The 26,236-nt window shown below is 44.0% G+C and overlaps 4 non-coding genes and 1 pseudogene across 4 annotated transcripts; 3 read left to right on the top strand and 2 right to left on the bottom strand.

The window, feature by feature from the left end:
* Positions 1-674: 674 nt before the first annotated feature.
* Positions 675-825, bottom strand: LOC140286150 (U2 spliceosomal RNA; annotated as a pseudogene).
* A 9,962-nt stretch (positions 826-10,787) lies between these two features.
* LOC140286134 (U2 spliceosomal RNA) lies at positions 10,788-10,978 on the top strand. Its single transcript, XR_011911021.1, has one exon. It is a non-coding gene; the product is annotated as a U2 spliceosomal RNA (small nuclear RNA).
* Positions 10,979-11,403: 425 nt separating this feature from the next.
* Positions 11,404-11,517, top strand: LOC140286156 (U5 spliceosomal RNA). The gene has a single exon (XR_011911037.1). It is a non-coding gene; the product is annotated as a U5 spliceosomal RNA (small nuclear RNA).
* Positions 11,518-11,815: 298 nt separating this feature from the next.
* On the top strand, positions 11,816-12,003 carry LOC140286141 (U2 spliceosomal RNA). The gene has a single exon (XR_011911029.1). It is a non-coding gene; the product is annotated as a U2 spliceosomal RNA (small nuclear RNA).
* An 11,417-nt stretch (positions 12,004-23,420) lies between these two features.
* LOC140286138 (U2 spliceosomal RNA) lies at positions 23,421-23,611 on the bottom strand. Its single transcript, XR_011911026.1, has one exon. It is a non-coding gene; the product is annotated as a U2 spliceosomal RNA (small nuclear RNA).
* Between the last annotated feature and the right edge of the window lie 2,625 nt (positions 23,612-26,236).

Raw genomic sequence — 26,236 nt, 5'->3', positions numbered from 1 at the left:
GACATTCACACCTTGTCGCACCCAAACACCTCCGCTCCCTGTTTTGATCATGTATGGTTGGACATTCGCACCTTTTCTCACCCGCTTTTTGCAAACTATGGTCGGCCATTCACAGCTTCCTCTCCACCATACTTGTATGGTGGGATATTCACACCCACTTGCATCCGAAGACCTCCGCCCCCACTTTTATTTATATTTTACTTCACTTTTACTTGATATTTAGTCGGTCATTCGCACCTTACCCGCTTTTGGCAAACTATGGCCTTCTTGCAGCCAAACACCTCTGATCTCGCTTTTGATGATGTAAGGTTTGGCATTCAGACCTTGCTTCACCTGCTTTTCACCAAATATAGTCGGACATTCACACCTTCTTGCAGCCGAACACTTCCGCTCCACCTTTTAGTTTTCTATGGGGCATTCACACCTTTATTTTCACCGCATTTTATAAAAACACCACAGGAACACCATATTGAGGCTTTGTTCTGACCGCTCATTCGGTGTCGCATTTCTTTCAAGCAATTCTCCTGGTTAGCCCGCACTCGGCTCGCTCCCAGAGCCGTGTTAAAGTCTACTTCGCATTCACTCTCTTTTCTCAGCAGACTAAAAGAAAGTTTCATCTTGGGGTCCCTGAAACTTCCATCCTGCACCGCTGTTTGCTTTTTCACAAGAGCAGAGGAGAGCGCACCGTTCCCAGCGGCACTGCAGTACCGGGTCGATGCTTGGAGGTGAACGGAGCAAGCTCCTTTTTCAACTCCTATTGATACAAATCCATTTAATATGTGGTCCTTGCATAGACATATCACAACTTGGTTTGAGTGAAGGAATTAATTTTATATCAAAATCCGGAATTGTGTAGAACTCGTGAAACGACGCTTATTCTCGGATTCCTGAAAAGGTTTAGTGTTGTTCTCTCCTATCCTGCAAAGTACAACGTTCTTTTTTGTTCAAAGCTATTTAGACATGGATAAATATGAAGGAAAATGCAGTTTTAACTTGGTTTGAGTGAAGGAATTCATTTTAATCAAAATCCGGAATTGTGCATTATGGCAGCAGAATTGTAGTCTGAATACCTTTATGCCAAACAGATTTGCTTTGCCAAGGGAAGTTTTATAATTGTTTATTGTTTATGTTTACAATATATAAACTAGCAGAATAAATAATTCATCCTCCTGGTCCCTCCCACCCCGGAGGGGGCAGCCAGAGACTGGCTGCAATAGGCATCCCCGCTACCTGGGACCCAACACAGGGCAGGAGGGCCTGATGTCCACCAGGCTCGGGGCCTGCAGTCACCATATTCCGGGAGCTACTGTACCCCCAGAAGGAACCCATCCCGCCCCACCCCACTCAACCCAACCCCACCCCAGAGGACCTCTACAAAAACAAACAAACAACAACAAAAATCAAACAAACAAACAAACAAATCACCCGGTTACACAGTCGCAGCAGCCCGGGCCTGAGACCCACCATCACCCAGGCCCCCCCAGGCCCCCCCCCAACAGGGGAAAAGCACACCCCCATACAGACCCCCTCCTCCTCACCGCACGCCCCAACACCCTAAAAAAAACAACCACCTGCGGACACCTTGGAGTTCCCAGAGCAACAAGGCCGGCACCAGGACCTGCACCAACCAAACGCATACTGTGGCATGTCCAGGGGCAACCCAGACCCCCCAGGCACAGGCAGGGCCCCCGCCCCGGGCACAAGGCAGCGGCAAGCCACCAGGTCCAGGCCCAGCTCCACCACCCACGCCAGAGCGGCCCCCGTCACCCGGTACAGAGCCAGCAGCCACCACCCCCCCAAGGCCCCTAAGGGGACCCCGCCCCACACCGCAAGACAGCCCCACCCGCAAGCCCCCAAAACTGCCCTCCAAGCCCGACACACAGTCCCCCCCAGCAATGACCAACCCGGTCCCCACGACCCGAGAGACACCAGACGCCCGAAGCCACACAGCCCCCCCCCAGCACACACCCAACCGCCCAGAGCGACGGGACATCAACCCACCACCAACACTATGTGATCAAGCTAATCAGAGGGGGACCAGAGAGAATTAAATTCAGCCAATTGATGTTTTGAGGAAGCAGACATTGTTTCCATGCTAATATAATCTAAAAGAACATTTCTAAACTGGTTAATACACAGATTGTTCTTCGCTTTCCAGTTCATGAGATAGTTTTCTTTGCTATACATAACACTGTGAGGATCATGTGTGCTAAGCTAAATTCCACGTTGATGTTGTCTAAGTCACCAGTATGCACAGTGTGGGGCATGCAGGAATGCTACACTTTAGCATGTTGATAGGTCCGCACAGACTTCAAGCCAGAACTTCTGGACAGGCGCACAAAACCACAAAGCGTGTGCATAATCATCAGGTGTGTTATCTGTGCAATGTGAGCAGATGTTTGAGTGTGTTAGACCCATCCTGAACATCCTTTGTCCTGTATAGTGTGTTCTATGAAGAATTTTGTATTGTATGAGCTGTAAATTAGGATTTCGAGTCATTGTGAAGGTGTTCAAACATATTTGTGGCCAGAAGCTATGACTAGAACTGATGGATAAATCTGCCTCCCATTTTGAGGACGGTAGAGACATTGTGTCATCTATCTTAGACAATAATTTATATATTTTTGATAGTAGTTTAGGGGTGCAGATGCTTAGAAAATTCTGCTACCCTAATCGGGAGTTGTAAGTCTGGTTGGTGGAGGATATATTTCTTTGTTATTATAGACTTAAGTTGTTGATATTCTAGGAATTTATTGCTGCCTATCTCATGTTGTGATATGAGCTCATCAAATGAAATAAAATGTCCATTTTGGATTATATGTTCCAGATGTTGATTCCTTTGATCTTCCACAGAGTAAAGTTTAGCATTTTTTTGTTTTGCAGGATGTCAGGATTGTTCCAGATGGGTGTAAGCTTACACGGGACAAGTGAAGACTTTGTTATTTTAAGAAATTCCCACCAGGGCTGTCAGAGAGGTGCTGATGTTAATGCTTTTGAAACATTTGTGATTTTTCACTATTTGACTAATAAGTGGCAGGTCAGAGATTTCCAGATTATCACACAATGCTTGTTCTATACTTATCCATGTTCATCTATTGGGCTAGGTTTAAACCATTTTGATATATACTGTAACCTATTGGCTAAGGAATAGTGCTGAAAATTAGGTAAATCTAATCCACCCTGTCCTTGGTCTTCTGTAGGGTTTTTAAACTAATACGTGGTGGTTTGTTTTTCCACAGAAATTTAGAGATGCATGAATCTAGTGACTTAAACCAAGTAGCAGGTGGTTTTATGGGGATCATTGAGAACAGATAGTTAACTTTTGGTAGTATCATCATTTTAATGGTTGTAACTCTCCCCATAAGTGATATAGGTAAGGACTTCCAACGAGAGAGATCGTCCTTTACTGTCTTTAATAATTCCACATTGAGGCGGCCTGTTGCCACTGCGGGTTCTTTCAGAGAGACTCAGAGACAGAGGACGGTTCAACGTATAGTTTATTTAACCCTTTTTCATGAATGTGGAGTCGTTCGCAGGCCTTCCCTCCCGGTTCGTGCTGCCGACTCCACTTCAATCCTCCTTACAGCTCTGAGTTTTTTAAAGAGGAGAGTGATTAGACAAGTGACTGCCGGTGTACTAATCACTCACCTAGTCCTGCTCCCCAGAGCTCTCTCCACAGCTCTCTCCTGCAGCTGATGCACCACGCCCCCTCCACATACCTCCACCGCCTGACCTTGGCCGGGGAGCGGTCCGGCCTAACCCCCCCCCCCCCCCCCCCCCCCCCCCCCCCCCCCCACACACACACACACACACACACACCTCGCCATGCGAGCTGTAAAGGAAGTCGGCCACAGCCATCTGTGCCCCCGGCCTATGGACCACTTTGAATTTAAAAGGCTGTAGTGCCAGATACCAGCGGGTGATCCGTGCATTGACATTTTTCATTCGGTGGAGCCACTGGAGGGGAGCAAGGTCCGAGCAAAGGGTGAATGGGCGCCCCAGCAAGTAATACCGCAGAGCGCCGACCACCCACCGGATGGCCAGGCACTCCCTCTCCACCGTGTTGTATCTGGTCTCCCTCTCGGATAGTTTCTGGCTGATGTAAAGCACTGGGTGGTCAACGCCCCGCACCTGCTGGGACAGAACAGCCCCCAACCCCCTTCCCGATGCATCAGTCTGCAGGACAAATGGGAGAGAGGAGTTAGGTGTGTGGAGAAGAGGCTCCCCACAGAGGGTCTGCTTTACCCTCTCAAGTGACACCTGGCACTGCTTCGTCCACCGGACCGGATCAGAGGCACCTTTTCGGGTAAGGTTGGTCAAAGGGCTGGTCAGCTCCGCGAAGTTGGGAATAAATCGCCGGTAATATCCGGCCAGCCCCAAAAACCGCCTCACCTCTTTCTTGGTCTTAGGTTTTGGGCAGGCTGCAATCGCTGCTGTCTTGTCTACCTGTGGACGCACCAGTCCGCCGCCCAAGTGGTACCCCAGATACCGTACCTCCCTCCATCCAACTGCACACTTCTTTGGTTTGGCCGTGAGCCCCGTGACTCCAGCACTGCCGCCATCTGCTGAACATGCTCCGCCCAGCTGTTGCTATGGATGATGACGTCATCCAGGTAAGCGGCAGCATACGCAGGAACTTACATCATGAAAAGCGAGATCAGAGGTGTTTGGCTGAGAGAAGGCCACAGTTTGCGATGCAATAATTAAAGGCCTCATGCCAGATGTCGCCACTGAAGTAAAGAACATTTACGTGGGATGGTGTGAGGGTCCTCGTTTGGCTGACGTTCGCCGATATGCTCGCCATGCTCATAACCAAGTTGAGACGCGTAAGACAACCAAAAGGGACAAGTGTGAAAAGGAGCTGCATTTGGCAGCCATGACCATGTATTACGCAGTGTGTGTAAACAGAGGACGAGGCCGAAGTCGAAGACGTGGACGTGTGGGAGAGGAGGTCGAAATGGGCCACGCCAGAGCTATGATCCGAATATTTGTTTTTACTGTGGCCAGACTGGACACTGGAAGAAGGACTGTCCACAGCTGAAAAGTGATGAAATTGGGCAAAAGGCTGACTGAGGGTGGGAGGCAGGTTCTGGACGTCACGCGGCAGCGGAGCCTCCACTAATGGGTGATAGCATAAACACACTCACACATTTTTCCTGCTCTGTGTAGTGAAGAAACGCTTGCCGACTGTGATTCACGTAGTAAAGTTTTGCATGCTATTTCCGTCCTAGAGCAAAGATATTTCTCTCAGAATATAGGAAATTATGTTCATCAGTAGTGACGTCAGGGGAGTTTGATTGTCCTCCAAAGTTAAGTGGAAACCACGTTTACTCTATGTCTGCATCAGGCCAGGTTGTGAAGGAGAAAATGACAATGCCCATTGCGTGTTTTCACTCCCGATGAGCTCTCCTTCAAACACTCATTTTTGTTATCAGAGTTGTGTCCCATTAACCTGATGGGCTGTGATCTCATGTGTAAATTAGGCATTATTTTAACTTCTACACCAGAGGGTGTTAAGGTTATGTTACAGTCTGACAAAGTTTTCACAGCAGTGCAGTTTGATTCATCGGCACTTACATATGCTTATGAGTGGAAACTTCCCAGCTCTCCTTTTTCACAACAACTAGTGGAAGAAGCAAAAGCGTTAGTTTCACCCCTTTCTGATTTCATGCAACCTACTGATTTGCACTGCACATCACACATTTCTTTGGGGCCTGACAATGACTATGAGAAGAAGTGAAAAAATATGTGCGCCTACTTTATTGGCTGTGTCGCTCACTCCAGAGCACTTCGATTTTTTTAATGTTTGTGGTACTCGCCCTCACATTTCCTTGGCCAAACGTACACACTGGCAGTGACAAGGTGTGGGAGAGTTTGTTGCTACATGTCAGAGAGAAATGGAGTGGACCGTTTCACCTGCTGATCCAAATTTAATGTTTTCTGAACGATTGTCAGCGTACAAAAAAACATTTTTGAGTACAATGCATTGTCAAAGAACTGTGGACTTAATTCCTACCACAGAATCACATTTTGAAGCATGTTTTTTATCTGAAACAGATTTGTCTTCGATACCCATGTTGGCTGAAGTGCCCAATGATCTTTGGGCTAAGAGCAAATATGATGTGGGGTTGATAAAAGGCTGTGAACCAGTAATTGTCACCCCTAAATCAGACTTTTGTCCATGTAAAAAACAATACCCTTTTAAGCCTGAAGCAATTAAAGGGATTAAACCTGTTTTTCAATCTTTTCAGAAAACAGGCGTTATTGTTCCTTTTGAAAATTCACCTGTGCTTACTCCATTGTTTCCTGTTAAAAAGATTAAAGATGCTGGCCAGCCAGATGAATGGCGTTTTGTACAGGACCTCCAAGCGGTGAATGCTGCAGTTCAGCCACATGCTCCTACTGTGCCCAACCCACACACTATTTTGTCTCAAATTACATCAGATGCACAGTTTTTCTCAGTGGTTGACTTGTCGCCAGTGCACCCTGATAGCCCATTTTGGTTTGCTTTTTAGTTTGAAGGGAGATCTTGGACTTTTACCCGGTTATGCCAGGGGTACTGTGAAAGTCCCACTATTTACAATGCTGCCCTCAAAGCTAGTCTGGATTAACTTCAATCAACCACAGGCTCTGCTCTTTTGCAGTATGTGGATGACATCCTTTTATGTAGTCCATCTAAACAACAGTGTGAAAAAGACAGTGAATCTGTTGAAACATCTTCCTTCTTATGGCCATAAAGCCAGCCTTTCTAATTTACAGTTTGTACAGGACGAAGTCACCTTTTTGGGTCATGTGATTTCTAAGGATGGGCGCTCACTTTCTCCTAAACGTGTTGCTGCAGTTCAGATCATTCCTAAACCGGTTACTAAAAAACAGCTTATGTCATTCTTAGGTATAACATCTTACTGCAGGAACTTTATTCCTAACTACTCTTTTCTCGAAGCTCTCTTAGGTGCTCTTATCCATGGTAAAGGCCTCCAGTCAGCTGATCGTGTTCCATGGACTCCTGAGGCTGAATCAGCCTTTAGTCAGCTTAAGCTGGCTCTTCAAACAGCACCAACACTTGGCATTCCAGATCCTCATAAACCTTTCATACAGGCAGTTGATGAGAAGCATGGTTGTATGACATCTGTTCTTATGCAGGAACATGGGGCAGGCAAAGGCCAGTGGCTCATTTCTCAGCAAAACTGGACTCTGTGGCTGCAGGCCTGCCTGGTTGTCTTCGTGCTGTTGCAGCTGCAGAGAAAGCTGTCCTGGCCTCCCAAGATATTGTGGGCTACGCTAATTTGACTGTTTTGGTTCCTCATGCTGTTGCCATTATTCTTCTCGAGCAGAAAACTTCACATCTTTCAACTGCTCGTTGGCTCAGATACACCTCTGTGATATGCCAAATGTCACTGTTAAACGTTGTACTGTTCTGAATCCTGCTACTTTGCTTCCGACTCCTGAGGATGGGGAGCCTCATGACTGTGAAGCTGTTTTGGAACAAGTTTGTACACCCCGACCTGATCTTTTAGAGACTCCTCTTCCAAACTCTGACATGATTCTTTTTGTAGATGGATCAGCTTTGCGTGATCCAGCCACAGGTACTAACTGTATTTGGTTTGCAGTATGTTCTTCACATGACACTTTGTTGTCTGGTTCTCTTCCTAAACATTTCTCTGCTCAAACTACTGAGCTTATTGCACTTACTGAAGCTTGTAAGTTGGCAGCTGGTAAGTCACTATTTACACAGATTCCAGATATGCTTTTGGTGTTGTTCATGACTTTGGTGCGCTGTGGAAACACAGGCATTTCCTTAAATCAGATGGTAAAACTATTCTGAACTCCAAGCAGGTTTCTGATCTTCTTGATGCGATCCTTTTGCCTACAGCAATCTCGGTCTGTAAGTGTGCGGCTCACACTAACTCAGACGATCCTGTTGCTTGTGGCAATGCCAGAGCTGATGCTGCAGCTAAGCAAGCAGCTAAATCTTTTCCTGTTTTCGCTTCCCTCTCTTTGCAGGCAGAAGACTCCCTCACAGATCTCCATGCTTTGCAAACTTTTGCCTCTGCAGATTAAATTTGGTCACACTTAGCATACTGACTGTCAGTGTAAACGTTAACAACCTTTTTGTTATTTAATTTACAAGCTTCAGTTAAAGCGAGTAATTTTTTGGTAGTGGTTGTTTTAAGAAAACTTCAGTTTTTGTTACTACTGTAAATCCTGTAGCATTTGTGCCATCAGGGTTTTTTGCTTGACCTGTTGAATAAATATAGTTATTTCTGCATTTTCATAACGTATATCAGTTAAGTCTGGCCTGGGTAAAACACTGATGGTTATTTCTGACATGCAATCATGAGGCTTTCCATCTGTGGGGTAGGTAGCAGTGTGGATGGATTAAGTGTAGCACATCTCTCGACAACAAGGTGTGGCTGTGAAAGAAGAACTGTTATGTAGGAGAGATGTCTGGTAAAGATATTTTGTTAAGTAACCATATCACAGCCACTGCATGAGGTACCTTAAGTGTTAATGGGTGAAATAACACCATTATTGTTGATGCCTGCACTGCCAATGGCTTCTGGCCATTGATTCAAAAGTACGATCTCGTCCCTTTTTCCCCCTTTCAGTGGACACTGGCCCCTAATTACCGCAATTCAGCAGGGGGTCTTTCATTAGGAGTACTGGACTCCCCCGTGCACGGTTTCAGCTCCGACCCTGGACAGCGGAAAAAACGTTGAGATCTGGTTTGAGGACCCAATTGTTGAGAAAAGTCTCTCAATGAGACTCAGAGTTGCTGGAGTCAGTTAATGCAAAGGTTTAATCTTGCAGCAAGTTCAAGAATGTGTGTGTGTATGGGTGTATGTGTGCGAACGTGTGTGAGTTTGTGAGAGTTTAAAGAACCTGTTATCCACAGGCAGGTCTTAACTAGTATGGCACGGGTCCAGCCTGTCTCATCTTTTTTGGAAGGTCCAGCGCTCGGCCGTAACCCTTCTGTCTGTTTGGACTCTCACATACATTCGGTTAATCATAGAAAAACGAGAACAAAACTTTTTAGCCCCTTAAATTCATAAAACAGACATGGTGCAGTTATTTCCATTCTAGAAAATAAGAGTAATCACCACCATTTCTATAAATTCTGGATATTCTAACAATCTGAATCTTTTTTAAATGTTCGATGAAGCCCTTTGCTGTTCTGTTTAGAGACTCAGCTGATCATAAACCAAGTTTTGCTCTTGAACCAAGCTTCTAAACTCTTCACCTTTTTCATTTCTCAGTTAGTATTCACTTTAAAACTGATTAAAAGAAAAATTAAATGAATGCCTATCAACAAATGTGGGATCTAAACTCTAGTGCTTCCTCTAAAATAATTTCCTTTCTCAATTCAGAAATGTGTGTGTTTAAGTCACAACTCCCGTGACACCAAAACGGCTTTCTTTTCTCTCTTTTCTCTACACTCTGCACTGTGAGCACACACACCAAATCAGAAAGGCTTTTTTCTCTCTTTTCTACATTATGGACTGTGGGGACACAAAACCGCTCTCTCTCTTTTTTTTTTTGATTGTGTGCCAGGGCGTTGTCTCACGTATTAGATTATGCTTAAGATACGAATGGGTTTATCAGTCACATCAGAATCCATACATACTGATCCTCCCGTAATAAAATGGTCGGATCTTATCAAACACACTTTGTTTCTTGTGACAAGTCAGCGAAACAGCGTATACACGTCAAGACACTGAATCAAGTTTGCCACAAGAACTCATAAGTTTGGCAGTATTGCTCTGCCGTCAGCAATCATACACCCATTTTATTTTCATGAGACATGTGCAGGCACCTGTTCATCTACTGTTCTATCACTATGAATTAGTTTATCTATTATCAATAAGGATACTTCTACAACTACTATCAAAGATGTCCGGACTTCTTATGTTGTCAGTTGCTATATATGAATAAGTGGGTTGCTACTGAAAAGCATTAAGCATGTCACACAGCCCAAACATATAACATTTCAGGACACACCACACAGTTAACAACCACAGTGAAGCGTGTCAAAGCCCAAACATGTAACATTCAACAGGACACTTACACAACATATTCAAATCAAACAGTCAGACAACATACAAGAACATATACCCCAGCCGGCATTGCTCCCTGCCTATTTTCCTACAACTCACTATGTGTGCGCACACCTTTATTCACAAACTCTTCAACTTATACTCTTTTACCGAAGCTGCTACAGCTCGATTGGCCAAATACCCTTAGATCCTATTTCGGTGAATTTGACATCTGCCTTGCATTTAACAGATTAGCGGTTTAGCAGTTTTAATTTAGTTTGAGTGAAGGAATTCATTTTATAGCAAAATCCAAAATCGTGAAGAAGAGAGAAGAAAGTAAGCTTATTCTCGGATTCCTGAAACTTTAGATTTGCTCTTTCTTTTACTGCAAAGTACAACGTTGAGCAGCACTAATGAGTTGTTTCTATTTTTGGCAGGCTTTACCTTTGTGGATGAAGCCCTTTCTGTCTGTGCAAAAGAAATCTTGTTACTGTGCAGAGTGACTTCTCTGAGTAGAGTCGCCTTACTTGTTGCGACTGTGCCGATGTTCGAAGCTGGAGTGCAAAGTTGTTGCTTGAATGGTGCTCGCTGGAGCATGCGGTAGTGTAAAGTTATACCATTTAAAAGGGCTGAAGAGAGCTCAGTGCAGCGGGTGGGCGGAGGTGCAAAGTGACACTATGGCCATAAAAAGAACACTGCTACAAGTGCCCATTGTGCCAGGAAGGGCCCTCGGACGTGAACCAGTGGACAGTTATCGCTTCTCGGCCTTTTGGCTAAGATCAAGTGTAGTATCTGTTCTTATCAGTTTAATGTCTGATGTGTCCTCTATGCGAGGACTACATATTAAATGGATTTTTATCAATAGGAGTTGAAAAAGGAGCTTGCTCCGTTCACTCCAAGCATCGACCCGGTACTCCAGTACCGCTGGGAACGGTGCGCTCTCCTCTGCTCTTGTGTAAAAGCAAACAGTGGTGCAGGATGGAAGTTTCAGGGAGCCCAAGATGAAACTTTCTTTTAATCTGCTGAGAAAAGAGAGTGAATGCGAAGCAGACTTTAACACGGCTCTGGGAGCGAGCCGAGTGCGGGCTAACCGGGAGAATTGCTTGAAAGAAACGCGACACCGAATGAGCGGTCAGAACAAAGCCTCAATACGGTGTTCCCATGTTGTTTGTGGCTGCCTTGTCTTTTGCACAGAGTAAAAGACAAGGCAGCCATCGAATAGGGCCCGATTGTTCCTACTTGGTCAGCCGAGGAGCAAGGGTGGGGGGGGGGGGGGGGGGGGCAAGCGTCTCAACCAAGCAAAGCTCACCATGGGGAAGGTGGCTATGCCAACTAGCCTGATGCCCTGCTCCCGCAGTGATGGATAATCGTACTCTGGTTTCTCTTCATAATGTACAAGTCTTTAGCCTTTTACTAAAGACTTCCGTGGAGAGCAGCACTAATGAATTGTTTCTATTTTTGGCAGGCTTTACCTTTGCGGGTGAAGCCCTTTCTGTCTGTGCAAAAGAAATCTTGTTACTGTGCAGAGTGACTTCTCTGAGTAGAGTCGCCTTACTTGTTGCGACTGTGCCGATGTTCAAAGCTGGAGTGCAAAGTTGTTGCTTGAATGGTGCTCGCTGGAGCGTGCGGTAGTGTAAAGTTATACCATTTAAAAGGGTTGAAGAGTGCTCAGTGCAGCGGGTGGGTGGAGGTGCAAAGTGACACTATGGCCATAAAAAGAACACCGCTACAAGTGCGCATTGTGCCAGGAAGGGCCCTCGGACGTGAACCAGTGGACAGATATCACTTCTCGGCCTTTTGGCTAAGATCAAGTGTAGTATCTGTTTTTATCAGTTTAATATGTGATATGTCTATGCAAGGACTACATATTAAATGGATTTTTATCAATAGGATTTGAAAAAGGAGCTTGCTCCGTTCACTCCAAGCATCGACCCGGTACTGCAGTGCCGCAGGGAACGGTGCGCTCTCCTCTGCTCTTGTGAAAAAGCAAACAGCGGTGCAGGATGGAAGTTTCTTTTAGTCTGCTGAGAAAAGAGAGTGAATGCGAAGTAGACTTTAACACGGCTCTGGGAGCGAGCCGAGTGCGGGCTAACCAGGAGAAATGCTTGAAAGAAACGCGACACCGAATGAGCGGTCAGAACAAAGCCTCAATACGGTGTTCCTGTGGTGTTTTTATAAAATGCGGTGAAAATAAAGGTGTGAATGCCCCATAGAAAACTAAAAGGTGGAGCGGAAGGAAGTGTTCGGCTGCAAGAAGGTGTGAATGTCCGACTATATTTGGTGAAAAGCAGGTGAAGCAAGGTCTGAATGCCCAACCTTACATCATCAAAAGCGAGATCAGAGGTTTTTGGCTGCAAGAAGGCCATAGTTTGCCAAAAGCGGGTAAGGTGCGAATGACCGACTAAATATCAACAAAAGTGGGGGCGGAGGTCTTCGGATGCAAGTGGGTGTGAATATCCCACCATACAAGTATGGTGGAGAGGAAGCTGTGAATGGCCGACCATAGTTTGCAAAAAGCGGGTGAGAAAAAGTGCGAATGTCCAACCATACATGATCGAAACAGGGTGTTTGGCTGCGACAAGGTGTGAATGTCCACCCATAATTAATGAAAAGCGGGCAACAAGTAGGTTCGAATGCCATACCATACATCATCAAAAGCAGGAGTGGATGTGTTCGGCTACAAGAAGGTTTGAATGTCCGAGCATAGTTTGTAAAAAGCGGGTAAGAAAAGGTTCGAATGCCCGAACATACACCATCAAAAGAGGGAGCGGAGGTGTTCCGCTGTAAAACGGTGTGAATGTCCGACCATAGTTGGTAAAAAGTGGGTATGAAAAGGTGCGAATGCCCAAATTCGGCTGCAAAAAACTGTGTTCGGCTGCAAAAAGGTGTGAATGTTCGACTAAAGTTTGTAAAAAGCGGGTAGGACAAGGTGCGAATGCCTGACAATGTATGATCAAAAGCGGAAGCGGAGGTGTTCAGCTGCAAGAAGGTCTAAATGTCCATAATTAATTGCTAGAAAACATGAAAGAAAATTTTCGAAAATCAATCCGCACATGATCATAAGTGGGAGAGGAGGTGTTCAGCTGCAAGAAGGTGTGAATATCCTACCATAATTGCTGAAAAATGTGTTAGAAACGGTAAGAATCCCGGACCATACCTCATCAAAAGCTAGAGAGGTGGTGTTCGGCTACAAGTAGGTGTGAATGTCTGACTAAAGTTCAAATATATTAACAAAAGCGGGAGGAGAGGTCTTCGGATGAGTGGTTGAGAATTTCCAACCATAATCTATAAAATGCGGTGAAAAAAAAGGTGTGATAGAAACCTAAAAGGTGGAGCGGAAGTGTTCGGCTGCAAGAAGGTGTGAATGTCCATCTATAGTTGGTGAAAAGCAGGAAAAGCAAGGTCTGAATGCCCAATCTTACATCATCAAAAGCGAGATCAGAGGTGTTTGGCGGCAAGAAAACGGGTAAGGTGTGAATGACCAACTAAATATCAACAAAAGTGGGGGCGGAGATCTTCGGATGCAAGTGGGTGTGAATATCCCACCATACAAGTATGGTGGAGAGGAAGCTGTGAATGGCCGACCATAGTTTGCAAAAAGCGGGTGAGAAAAGGTGCGAATGTCCAACCATACATGATCAAAACAGGGAGCGGAGGTGTTTGGCTGTGACAAGGTGTGAATGTCCACCCATAATTAATGAAAAGCGGGCAACAAGTAGGTTCGAATGCCCAACCATACATCAACAAAAGCAGGAGTGGATGTGTTTGGCTACAAGAAGGTTTGAATGTCCGAGCATAGTTTGTAAAAAGCGGGTAAGAAAAGGTGCGAATGCCCGACAAAGTATGATCAAAAGAGGGAGTGGAGGTTTTCGGCTACAAGAAGGTTTGAATGTTCGACCATAGTTTGTAAAAAGCGGGTAAGAAAAGGTGCGAATGCCCGACCATACACCATCAAAAGAGGGAGCGGAGGTGTTACACTTGAAAGACGGTGTGAATGTCCGACCATAGTTGGTAAAAAGTGGGTAAGAAAAGGTTCGAATGCCGGAATAAATACCATCAAAAGCGGAAGCGGAGGTGTTCGGCTGCAAGAAGGTGTGAACGTCCGACCAAAGTTTGTAAAAAGCAGTTAAGAAAAGGTTCGAATATCCAACCAAACATAATCAAAAGTGGGAGCAGAGCTGTTCGACTGCAAGTAGGTGTGAATATCCACCCATAATTCCTGAAAAATGGGTAAGAAAAGGTGCGCATGCCCAACCATACATCATCAAAAGAAGAAGTGGATGTGTTCTGCTACAAGAAGGTTTGAATGTCCAACCATAGTTTGTAAAAAGCGGGTAAGAAAAAGTTCGAATGCCCGAACATACACCATCAAAAGAGGGAGCGGAGGTGTTCCGCTGTAAGATGCTGCGAATGTCCGACCATAGTTGGTAAAAAGCGGGTAAGAAAAGGTTAAAAAACCGGACTGTACACAATCAATAGCGGGAGCGGAGTTGTTCGGCTACAAGAAGGTGTGAAAGTCCGACCATGGTTTGTAAAAAGCGGGTAAGACAAGGTGCGAATGCCCGACAATGTATGATCAAAAGAGGGAGCGGAGTTGTTCGGCTGCAAGGTCTGAATTTCCAACCATAATTTGTAAACACCGTTGAAGAAAAGGCTCGAAAGCCCGACTATACACCATCAAAAGCGGGAGCGGAGGTGTTCAGCTGCAAGAAGGTCTGAATGTCCACCAATAATTACTGAAAAATGGGTAAGAAAAGGTGTGAATGCCCAACTATACATCATCACAAGCAGAAGTGGATGTGTTCGGCCACAAGAAGGTTTAAATGTCCGACCATAGTTTGTAAAAGGCGGGTAAGAAAAGGTTCGAATGCCCGAACATACACCATCAAAAGAGGGAGCGGAGGTGTTACACTTGAAAGACGGTGTGAATGTCCGACCATAGTTGGTAAAAAGTGGGTAAGAAAAGGTTCGAATGCCGGAATATATACCATCAAAAGCGGAAGCGGAGGTGTTCGGCTGCAAGAAGGTGTGAACGTCCGACCAAAGTTTGTAAAAAGCAGTTAAGAAAAGGTTCGAATATCCAACCAAACATAATCAAAAGTGGGAGCAGAGCTGTTCGACTGCAAGTAGGTGTGAATATCCACCCATAATTCCTGAAAAATGGGTAAGAAAAGGTGCGCATGCCCAACCATACATCATCAAAAGAAGAAGTGGATGTGTTCTGCTACAAGAAGGTTTGAATGTCCAACCATAGTTTGTAAAAAGCGGGTAAGAAAAAGTTCGAATGCCCGAACATACACCATCAAAAGAGGGAGCGGAGGTGTTCCGCTGTAAGATGCTGCGAATGTCCGACCATAGTTGGTAAAAAGCGGGTAAGAAAAGGTTAAAAAACCGGACTGTACACAATCAATAGCGGGAGCGGAGTTGTTCGGCTGTAAGAAGGTGTGAATGTCCGACCATAGTTGGTAAAAAGCGGGTAAGAAAAGGCTAAAATACCCAACTCTACACAATCAATAGCGGGAGCGGAGTTGTTCGGCTAAAAGAAGGTATGAAAGTCCGACCATGGTTTGTAAAAAGCGGGTAAGACAAGGTGCGAATGCCCGACAATGTATGATCAAAAGAGGGAGCGGAGTTGTTCGGCTGCAAGGTCTGAATTTCCAACCATAATTTGTAAACACCGTTGAAGAAAAGGCTCGAAAGCCCGACTATACACCATCAAAAGCGGGAGCGGAGGTGTTCAGCTGCAAGAAGGTCTGAATGTCCACCAATAATTACTGAAAAATGGGTAAGAAAAGGTGTGAATGCCCAACTATACATCATCACAAGCAGAAGTGGATGTGTTCGGCCACAAGAAGGTTTAAATGTCCGACCATAGTTTGTAAAAGGCGGGTAAGAAAAGGTTCGAATGCCCGAACATACACAATCAAAAGAGGGAGCGGAGGTGTTTCACTGCAAGAAGGTGTGAATGTCCGAGCATAGTTTGTAAAAAGTGGGTAAGAAAAGGTTCGAATGCCAGAACATACACCATCAAAAGAGGGAGCGGAGGTGTTCCGCTGTAAGAAGGTGTGAATGTCCGACCATAGTTGGTAAAAAGCGGGTAAGAAAAGGCTAAAATACCCAACTCTACACAATCAATAGCGGGAGCGGAGTTGTTCGGCTAAAAGAAGGTATGAAAGTCCGACCATGGTTTGTAAAAAGCGGGTAAGAAAAGGTTCGAATGCCAAAATATACACCATCAAAAGCGGAAGCCGAGGTGTTCGGCTGCAAGTAGGTGTGAATGTCAGATCATAATTTGTAAAAAGCTGATGAGAAAGGTGTGAATGACCGACAATAATTGCTGAAAAATGTGTTAGAAAAGGTAAGAATGCCGGACCATTCATCATCAAAAGCCGGAGAAGAGGTGTTCGGCTGCAAGAAGCTGTGAATGTCCAGCCATAATAACTCAAAAACGGGTAAGAAAAGGTAGTATTGCCAGACCATAAATGATCAAAACAGGGAGCGGAGGTGTTCCGCTGTAAGAAGGTGTGAATGTCCCACCATAATTGGTAAAAAGCGGGTAAGAAAAGGTTAAAATACCCGACTGTACACAATCAATAGCGGGAGCGGAGTTGTTTGGCTACTAAAAGGTGTGAAAGTCCGACCATGGTTTGTAAAAAGCGGGTAAGAAAAGGTGCGAATGCCCTACAATGTATGATCAAAAGAGGGAACGGAGGTTTTCGGCTGCAAGAAGGTCTAAATGTCCAACCATAATTTGTAAAAACCGGGGAAGAAAAGGCTCGGAAGCCCGACTATACACCATCAAAAGCGGGAGCGGAGGTGTTCAGCTGCAAGAAGGTCTGAATGTCCATCAATAATTGCTAGAAAACATGAAAAAAAATGTTCGAATATCCAACCGCACATGATCATAAGTGGGAGCAGAGGGGTTCAGCTGCAAGAAGGTGTGAATGTCCACCCATAATTCCTCAAAAATGGGTAAAAAAAAAGGTGCGAATGCCCAACCATACATCATCAAAAGCAGGACTGGATGTGTTCGGCTACAAGAAGGTTTGAATGTCCGAGCATAGTTTGTAAAAAGCGGGTAAGAAAAGGTTCGAATGCCCGAACATACACCATCAAAAGAGGGAGCGGAGGTGTTCCGCCATAAGAAGGTGTGAATGTCCGACCGTAGTTGGTAAAAAGCGGGTAAGAAAAGGTTAAAATACCCGACTGTACACAATCAATAGCGGGAAGGGATGTGTTCGGCTACAAGAAAGTGTGAAAGTCCAACCATGTTTTGTAAAAAGTGGTTAAGAAAAGGTGCGAATGCCCGACAATGTATGATCAAAAGAGGGAGCGGAGGTTTTCGGCTGCAAGAAGGTCTGAATGTCCAACCATAATTTGTAAAAACCGGGGAAGAAAAGGCTCGAAAGCCCGACTATACACCATCAAAAGCGGGAGGAGAGGTGTTCAGCTACAAGAAGGTCTCAATGTCCATCAATAATTGCTAGAAAACATGAAAGAAAATTTTTCGAATATCAAACCGCACATGATCATATGCGGGAGAGGAGGTGTTCAGCTGTAAGATGGTGTGAATGTCCACCCATAATTCCTGAAAAATGGGTAAAAAAAGGTGCGAATGCCCAACCATACAACATCAAAAGCAGGTGTGAATGTCATCATAATTTGCAAAAACCTGATGAGAAATGGTGAGAATGCCCGACTATACACCATCAAATGCGGGAGCGGAGGTGTTCGGCTGTGAGTAGGTGTGAATGTCCGACCATACTTGCTGAAATATATGACAAAGCAGTTTTCACTTGGTTTGAGTGAAGGAATTCATTTTATATCAAAATCCGAAATTGTGTAGAACTCGTGGAAATAAGTTTATTCTCGGATTCCTAAAGGTTTAGTGTTGTTCTTTGGTATACTGCAAAGTAATACTTTCTATTTTGTTGAAACCCATTCAGACATGGATAAATATGAAGGACAAAGCAGTTTTACCTTGGTTTGAGTGAAGGAATTCATTTTATATCAAAATCCGAAATTGTGTAGAACTGGTGATAAGAAGCTTATTCTCGGATTCCTAAAGGTTTAGTGTTGTTCTTTGGTATACTGTAAAGTAATACTTTCTTTTTTGTTGAAACCTATTCAGACATGGATAAATATTAAGGACAAAGCAGTTTTAACTTGGTTTGAGTGAAGGAATTCATTTTATATCAAAATCTGAAATTGTGTAGAACTGGTGATAAGAAGCTTATTCTCGGATTCCTAAAGGTTTAGTGTTGTTCTTTGGTATACTGCAAAGTAATACTTTCTTTTTTGTTGAAACCGATTCAGACATGGATAAATATGAAGGACAAAGCAGTTTTAACTTGGTTTGAGTGAAGGAATTCATTTTATATCAAAATCCGAAATTGTGTAGAACTGGCGATAAGAAGCTTATTCTCGGATTCCTAAAGGTTTAGTGTTGTTCTTTGGTATACTACAAAGTAATACTTTCTTTTTTGTTGAAACTTATTCAGACATGGATAAATATTAAGGACAAAGCAGTTTTAACTTGGTTTGAGTGAAGGAATTCATTTTATATCAAAATCCGAAATTGTGTAGAACTGGTGATAAGAAGCTTATTCTCGGATTCCTGAAAAGGTTTAGAGTTGTTCTTTCCTATCCTGCAAAGTACAACGTTCTTTTTTGTTTAAAGCTATTATGACATGGATAAATATGAAGGACAAAGCAGTTTTAACTTAATCGGTTTCAACAAAATAGAAAGTATTACTTTGCAGTATACCAAAGAACAACACTAAACCTTTTCAGGAATCCGAGAATAAGCTTCTTATCACCAGTTCTACACAATTTCGGATTTTGATATAAAATGAATTCCTTCACTCAAACCAAGTTAAAACTGCTTTGTCCTTCATATTTATCCATGTCTGAATCGGTTTCAAGCCTTTTCTTCCCCGGTTTTTACAAATTATGGTTGGACATTCAGACCTTCTTTTAGCCGAAAACCTCCGCTCCCTCTTTTGATCATACATTGTCGGGCATTCGCACCTTTTCTTACCCGCTTTTTACAAAACATGGTCGGACTTTCACACCTTCTTGTAGCCGAACACATTCGCTCCCGCTATTGATTGTGTGCAGTCGGGTATTTTAACCTTTTCTTACCCACTTTTTACCAACTACGGTCGGACATTCACACCTTCTTATGGCGGAACACCTCCGCTCCCTCTTTTGATGGTGTATGTTTGGGCATTCGAACCTTTTCTTACCCGCTTTTTACAAACTATGGTCGGACATTCAAACCTTCTTGTAGCCGAACACATCCAGTTCTGCTTTTGAGGATGTATGGTTGGACTTTCACACCTTTTACTAGCCAAACAACTCCGCTCCCGCTATTGATTGTGTACAGTCGGGTATTTTAACCTTTTCTTACCCGCTTTTTACCAATTATGGTCGGACATTCACACCTTCTTACAGCGGAACACCTCCGCTCGCTGTTTTGATCATTTATGGTCTGGCAATACTACCTTTTCTTAAACGTTTTTGAGTAATTGTGGCTGGACATTCACAGCTTCTTGCATCCGAACACCTTTTCTCTGCTTTTGATGATGAATAGTCCGGCATTCTTACCTTTTCTAACACATTTTTCAGTAATTATTGTCGGTCATTCACACCTTTCTCATCAGCTTTTTGCAAATTATGATCTGACATTCACACCTACTTGCAGCCGAACACCTCGGCTTCCGTTTTTGATGGTGTATATTTTGGCATTCGAACCTTTTCTTACCCACTTTTTACAAACTATGCTCGGACATTCACACCTTCTTGCAGCGAAACCCCTCCGCTCCCTCTTTTGATTGTGTATGTTTGGGCATTCGAACCTTTTCTTACCCGCTTTTTACAAACTATGGTCGGACATTCAAACCTTCTTGTGGCCGAACACATCCACTTCTGCTTTTGATGATGTATAGTTGGGCATTCACATCTTTTCTTACCCATTTTTCAGTAATTATTGGTGGACATTCAGACCTTCTTGCTGCTGAACCCCTCTGCTCCCGCTTTTGATGGTGTATAGTCGGGCTTTCGAGGCTTTTCTTCAACGGTGTTTACAAATTATGGTTGGAAATTCAGACCTTGCAGCCGAACACCTCCGCTCCCTCTTTTGATCATACATTGTCGGGCATTCGCACCTTGTCTTACCCGCGTTTTACAAACCATGGTCGGACTTTCACACCTTCTTGTAGCCGAACAACTCCGCTCCCGCTATTGATTGTGTACAGTCGGGTATTTTAACCTTTTCTTACCCGCTTTTTACCAATTATGGTCGGACTTTCACACCGTCTTACAGCGGAACACCTCCGCTCCCTCTTTTGATGGTGTATGTTCGGGCATTCGAACTTTTTCTTACCCACTTTTTACAAACTATGGTCGGACATTCAAACCTTCTTGTAGCAGAACACATCCACTTCTTCTTTTGATGATGTATGGTTGGGCATTCGCACCTTTTCTTACCCATTTTTCAGGAATTATGGGTGGACATTCACACCTATTTGCAGTCGAACAGCTCTGCTCCCACTTTTGATTATGTTTGGTTGGATATTCGAACCTTTTCTTAACTGCTTTTTACAAACTTTTGTCGGACGTTCACACCTTCTTGCAGCCGAACACCTCCGTTTCCGCTTTTGATGGTATATATTCGGGCATTCGAACCTTTTCTTACCCGCTTTTTACCAACTATGGTCGGACATTCGCACCATCTTACAGCGGAACACCTCCGCTCCCTCTTTTGATGGTGTATTTTCGGGCATTCGCACCTTTTCTTACCCGCTTTTTACAAACTATGGTTGGACATTCAAACCTTCTTGTAGCCGAAAACCTCCACTCCCTCTTTTGATCATACATTGTCGGGCATTCGCACCTTTTCTTACCCGCTTTCTACAAACTATGCTCGGACATTCAAACCTTCTTGTAGCCAAACACATCCACTCCTGCTTTTGTTGATGTATGGTTGGGCATTCGAACCTACTTGTTGCCCGCTTTTCATTAATTATGGGTGGACATTCAGACCTACTTGCAGCCGAACACCTCGGCTTCCGCTTTTGATGGTGTATATTTTTGCATTCGAACCTTTTCTTACCCGCTTTTTACAAACCATGGTCGGACTTTCACACCTTCTTTTAGCCGAACAACTCCGCTACCGCTATTGATTGTGTAGAGTCGGGTATTTTAACCTTTTCTTACCCGCTTTTTACCAACAATGGTTGGACATTCACACCTTCTTACAGGGGAACACTTCCGCTCCCTCTTTTGATGGTGTATGTTCGGGCATTCGAACCTTTTCTTACCCACTTTTTACAAACTATGCTCGGACATTCACACCTTCTTGCAGCGAAACACCTCCGCTCCCTCTTTTGATTGTGTATGTTCGGGCATTCAAACCTTTTCTTACCCGCCTTTTACAAACTATGGTCGGACATTCAAACCTTCTTGTGGCCGAACACATCCACTTCTGCTTTTGATGATGTATAGTTGGGCATTCACACCTTTTCTTACCCATTTTTCAGTAATTATTGGTGGACATTCAGACCTTCTTGCAGCTGAACACCTCTGCTCCCGCTTTTGATGGTGTATAGTCGGGCTTTCGAGGCTTTTCTTCAACGGTGTTTACAAATTATGGTTGGAAATTCAGACCTTGCAGCCGAACACCTCCGCTCCCTCTTTTGATCATACATTGTCGGACATTCGCACCTTGTCTTACCCGCGTTTTACAAACCATGGTCGGACATTCACAGCTTCCTCTCCACCATACTTGTATGGTGGGATATTCACACCCACTTGCATCCGAAGACCTCTGCCCCCACTTTTGTTGATATTTAGTCGGTCATTCACACCTTACCCGTTTTCTTGCAGCCAAACACCTCTGATCTCGCTTTTGATGATGTAAGATTGGGCATTCAGACCATGCTTTTCCTGCTTTTCACCAACTACAGACGGACATTCACACCTTCTTGCAGCCGAACACTTCCGCTCCACCTTTTAGGTTTCTATCACACCTTTTTTTTCACCGCATTTTATAGATTATGGTTGGAAATTCTCAACCACTAATCCGAAGACCTCTCCTCCCGCTTTTGTTAATATATTTGAACTTTAGTCAGACATTCACACCTACTTGCAGCCGAACACCACCTCTCTAGCTTTTGATGATGTATGGTCCGGCATTCCTACCGTTTCTAACACATTTTTCAGCAATTATGGTAGGACATTCACACCTTCTTGCAGCTGAACACCTCCTCTCCCACTTATGATCATATGCAGATTGATTTTCGAAAATTTTGTTTCATGTTTTCTAGCAATTAATGATGGACATTTAGACCTTCTTGCAGCTGAATACCTCCGCTCCCGCTTTTGATCATACATGGTCAGGCATTCGAACCTTGTCTTACAAACTTTAGTCAAACATTCACACCTTTTTGCAGCCCAACAGTTTTTTTCAGCCGATTTTGGGCATTCGAACCTTTTCATACCCACTTTTTACCAACTATGGTCGGACATTCAAACCTTCTTGTAGCCGAACACATCCAGTCCTGCTTTTGATGATGTATGTTCAGGCATTCGAACCTTTTCTTACCCGCTTTTTACAAACTATGCTCGGACATTCAAATCTTCTTGTAGCCAAACACATCCACTCCTGCTTTTGATGATGTATGGTTGGGCATTCGAACCTACTTGTTGCCCGCTTTTCATTAATTATGGGTGGACATTCACACCTTGTCGCAGCCAAACACCTCCGCTCCCTGTTTTCATCATGTATGGTTGGACATTCGCACCTTTTCTCACCCGCTTTTTGCAAACTATGGTCGGCCATTCACAGCTTCCTCTCCACCATACTTCTATGGTGGGATATTCACACCCACTTGCATCCGAAGACCTCCGCCCCCACTTTTGTTGATATTTAGTCGGTCATTCGCACCTTACCCACTTTTGGCAAACTATGGCCTTCTTGCAGCCAAAAACCTCTGATCTCGCTTTTGATGATGTAAGGTTGGGCATTCAGACCTTGCTTCACCTGCTTTTCACCAAATATAGTCGGACATTCACACCTTCTTGCAGCCGAACACTTCCGCTCCACCTTTTAGTTTTCTATGGGGCATTCACACCTTTTTTTTCACCGCATTTTATAAAAACACCACAGGAACACCGTATTGAGGCTTTGTTCTGACCGCTCATTCGGTGTCGCGTTTCTTTCAAGCAATTCTCCTGGTTAGCCCGCACTCGGCTCGCTCCCAGAACCGTGTTAAAGTCTACTTCGCATTCACTCTCTTTTCTCAGCAGACTAAAAGAAAGTTTCATCTTGGGCTCCCTGAAACTTCCATCCTGCACCGCTGTTTGCTTTTTCACAAGAGCAGAGGAGAGCGCACCGTTCCCAGGGGCACTACAGTACCGGGTCGATGCTTGGAGTGAACGGAGCAAGCTCCTTTTTCAACTCCTATTGATACAAATCCATTTAATATGTAGTCCTCGCATAGAGGACACATCAGACATTAAACTAATAAGAACAGATACTACACTTGATCTTAGCCAAAAGGCCGAGAAGCGTTAACTGTCCACTGGTTCACGCCCGAGGGCCCTTCCTGGCACAATGCGCACTTGTAGCGGTGTTCTTTTTATGGCCATAGTGTCACTTTGCACCTCGGCCCACCCGCTGCACTGAGCACTCTTCAGCCCTTTTAAATGGTATAACTTTACACTACCGCACGCTCCAGCGAGCACCATTCAAGCAACAACTTTGCACTCCAGCTTCGAACATTGGCACAGTCGCAACAAGTAAGGCGACTCTACTCAGAGAAGTCACTCTGCACAGTAACAAGATTTCTTTTGCACAGACAGAAAGGGCTTCATCCGCAAAGATAAAGCCTGCCAAAAATAGAAACAACTCATTAGTGCTGCTCAACGTTGTACTTTGCAGTAAAACAAAGAGCAAATCTAAAGATTCAGGAATCCGAGAATAAGCTTACTTCCATGAGTTCTTCACGATTTCGGATTTTGCTATAAAATGAATTCCTTCACTCAAACTAAATTAAAACTGCTAAACCGCTAATCTGTTATATGTAAGGCAGATGTCAAATTCACCGAAATAGGATCTAAGGGTATTTGGCCAATCGAGCTGTAGCAGCTTCGGTAAAAGAGTATAAGTTGAAGAGTTTGTGAATAAAGGTGTGCGCACACATAGTGAGTTGTAGGAAAATAGGCAGGGAGCAATGCCGGCTGGGGTATAGGTTCTTGTATGTTGTCTGACTGTTTGATTTGAATGTGTTGTGTAAGTGTCCTGTTGAATGTTACATGTTTGGGCTTTGACACGCTTCACTGTGGTTGTTAACTGTGTGGTGTGTCCTGAAATGTTATATGTTTGGGCTGTGTGACATGCTTAATGCTTTTCAGTAGCAACCCACTTATTCATATATAGCAACTGACAACATAAGAAGTCCGGACATACTTTGATAGTAGTTGTAGAAGTATCCTTATTGATAATAGATAAACTAATTCATAGTGATAGAACAGTAGATGAACAGGTGCCTGCACATGTCTCATGAAAATAAAATGGGTGTATGATTGCTGACGGCAGAGCAATACTGCCAAACTTATGAGTTCTTGTGGCAAACTTGATTCAGTGTCTTGACGTGTATACGCTGTTTCGCTGACTTGTCACAAGAAACAAAGTGTGTTTGATAAGATCCGACCATTTTATTACGGGAGGATCAGTATGTATGGATTCTGATGTGACTGATAAACTCATTCGTATCTTAAGCATAATCTAATACGTGAGACAACGCCCTGGCACACAATCAAAAAAAAAAAAAGAGAGAGCGGTTTTGTGTCCCCACAGTCCATAATGTAGAAAAGAGAGAAAAAAGCCTTTCTGATTTGTTGTGTGTGCTCACAGTGCAGAGTGTAGAGAAAAGAGAGAAAAGAAAGCCGTTTTGGTGTCACGGGTGTTGTGACTTACACACACACATTTCTGAATTGAGAAAGGAAATTATTTTAGAGGAAGCACTAGAGTTTAGATCCCACATTTGTTGATAGGCATTCATTTAATTTTTCTTTTAATCAGTTTTAAAGTGAATACTAACTGAGAAATGAAAAAGGTGAAGAGTTTAGAAGCTTGGTTCAAGAGCAAAACTTGGTTTATGATCAGCTGAGTCTCTAAACAGAACAGCAAAGGGCTTCATCGAACATTTAAAAAAGATTCAGATTGTTAGAATATCCAGAATTTATAGGAATGGTGGTGATTACTCTTATTTTCTAGAATGGAAATAACTGCACCATGTCTGTTTTATGAATTTAAGGGGCTAAAAAGTTTTGTTCTCGTTTTTCTATGATTAACCGAATGTATGTGAGAGTCCAAACAGACAGAAGGGTTACGGCCGAGCGCTGGACCTTCCAAAAAAGATGAGACAGGCTGGACCCGTGCCATACTAGTTAAGGCCTGCCTGTGGATTACAGGTTATTTAAACTCTCACACACACAAACTCACACACGTTCGCACACATACACCCATACACACACACATTCTTGAACTTGCTGCAAGATTAAACATTTGCATTAACTGACTCCAGCAACTCTGAGTCTCATTGAGAGACTTTTCTCAACAATTGGGTCCTCAAACCAGATCTCAACGTTTTTTCCGCTGTCCAGGGTCGGAGCTGAAACCGTGCACGGGGGAGTCCAGTACTCCTAATGAAAGACCCCCTGCTGAATTGCGGTAATTAGGGGCCAGTGTCCACTGAAAGGGGAAAAAGGGACGAGATCGTACTTTTGAATCAATGGCCAGAAGCCATTGGCAGTGCAGGCATCAACAATAATGGTGTTATTTCACCCATTAACACTTAAGGTACCTCATGCAGTGGCTGTGATATGGTTACTTAACAAAATATCTTTACCAGACATCTCTCCTACATAACAGTTCTTCTTTCACAGCCACACCTTGTTGTCGAGAGATGTGCTACACTTAATCCATCCACACTGCTACCTACCCCACAGATGGAAAGCCTCATGATTGCATGTCAGAAATAACCATCAGTGTTTTACCCAGGCCAGACTTAACTGATATACGTTATGAAAATGCAGAAATAACTATATTTATTCAACAGGTCAAGCAAAAAAACCCTGATGGCACAAATGCTACAGGATTTGCAGTAGTAACAGAAACTGAAGTTTTCTTAAAA

The sequence above is a fragment of the Leuresthes tenuis genome, unplaced genomic scaffold (genome assembly GCF_036924035.1).
Source record: "Leuresthes tenuis unplaced genomic scaffold, fLeuTen1.0.hap1 SCAF_74, whole genome shotgun sequence".
In the NCBI taxonomy this organism is placed as follows: domain Eukaryota; kingdom Metazoa; phylum Chordata; class Actinopteri; order Atheriniformes; family Atherinopsidae; genus Leuresthes; species Leuresthes tenuis.
This window is presented reverse-complemented; position numbering and strand designations above follow the sequence as displayed.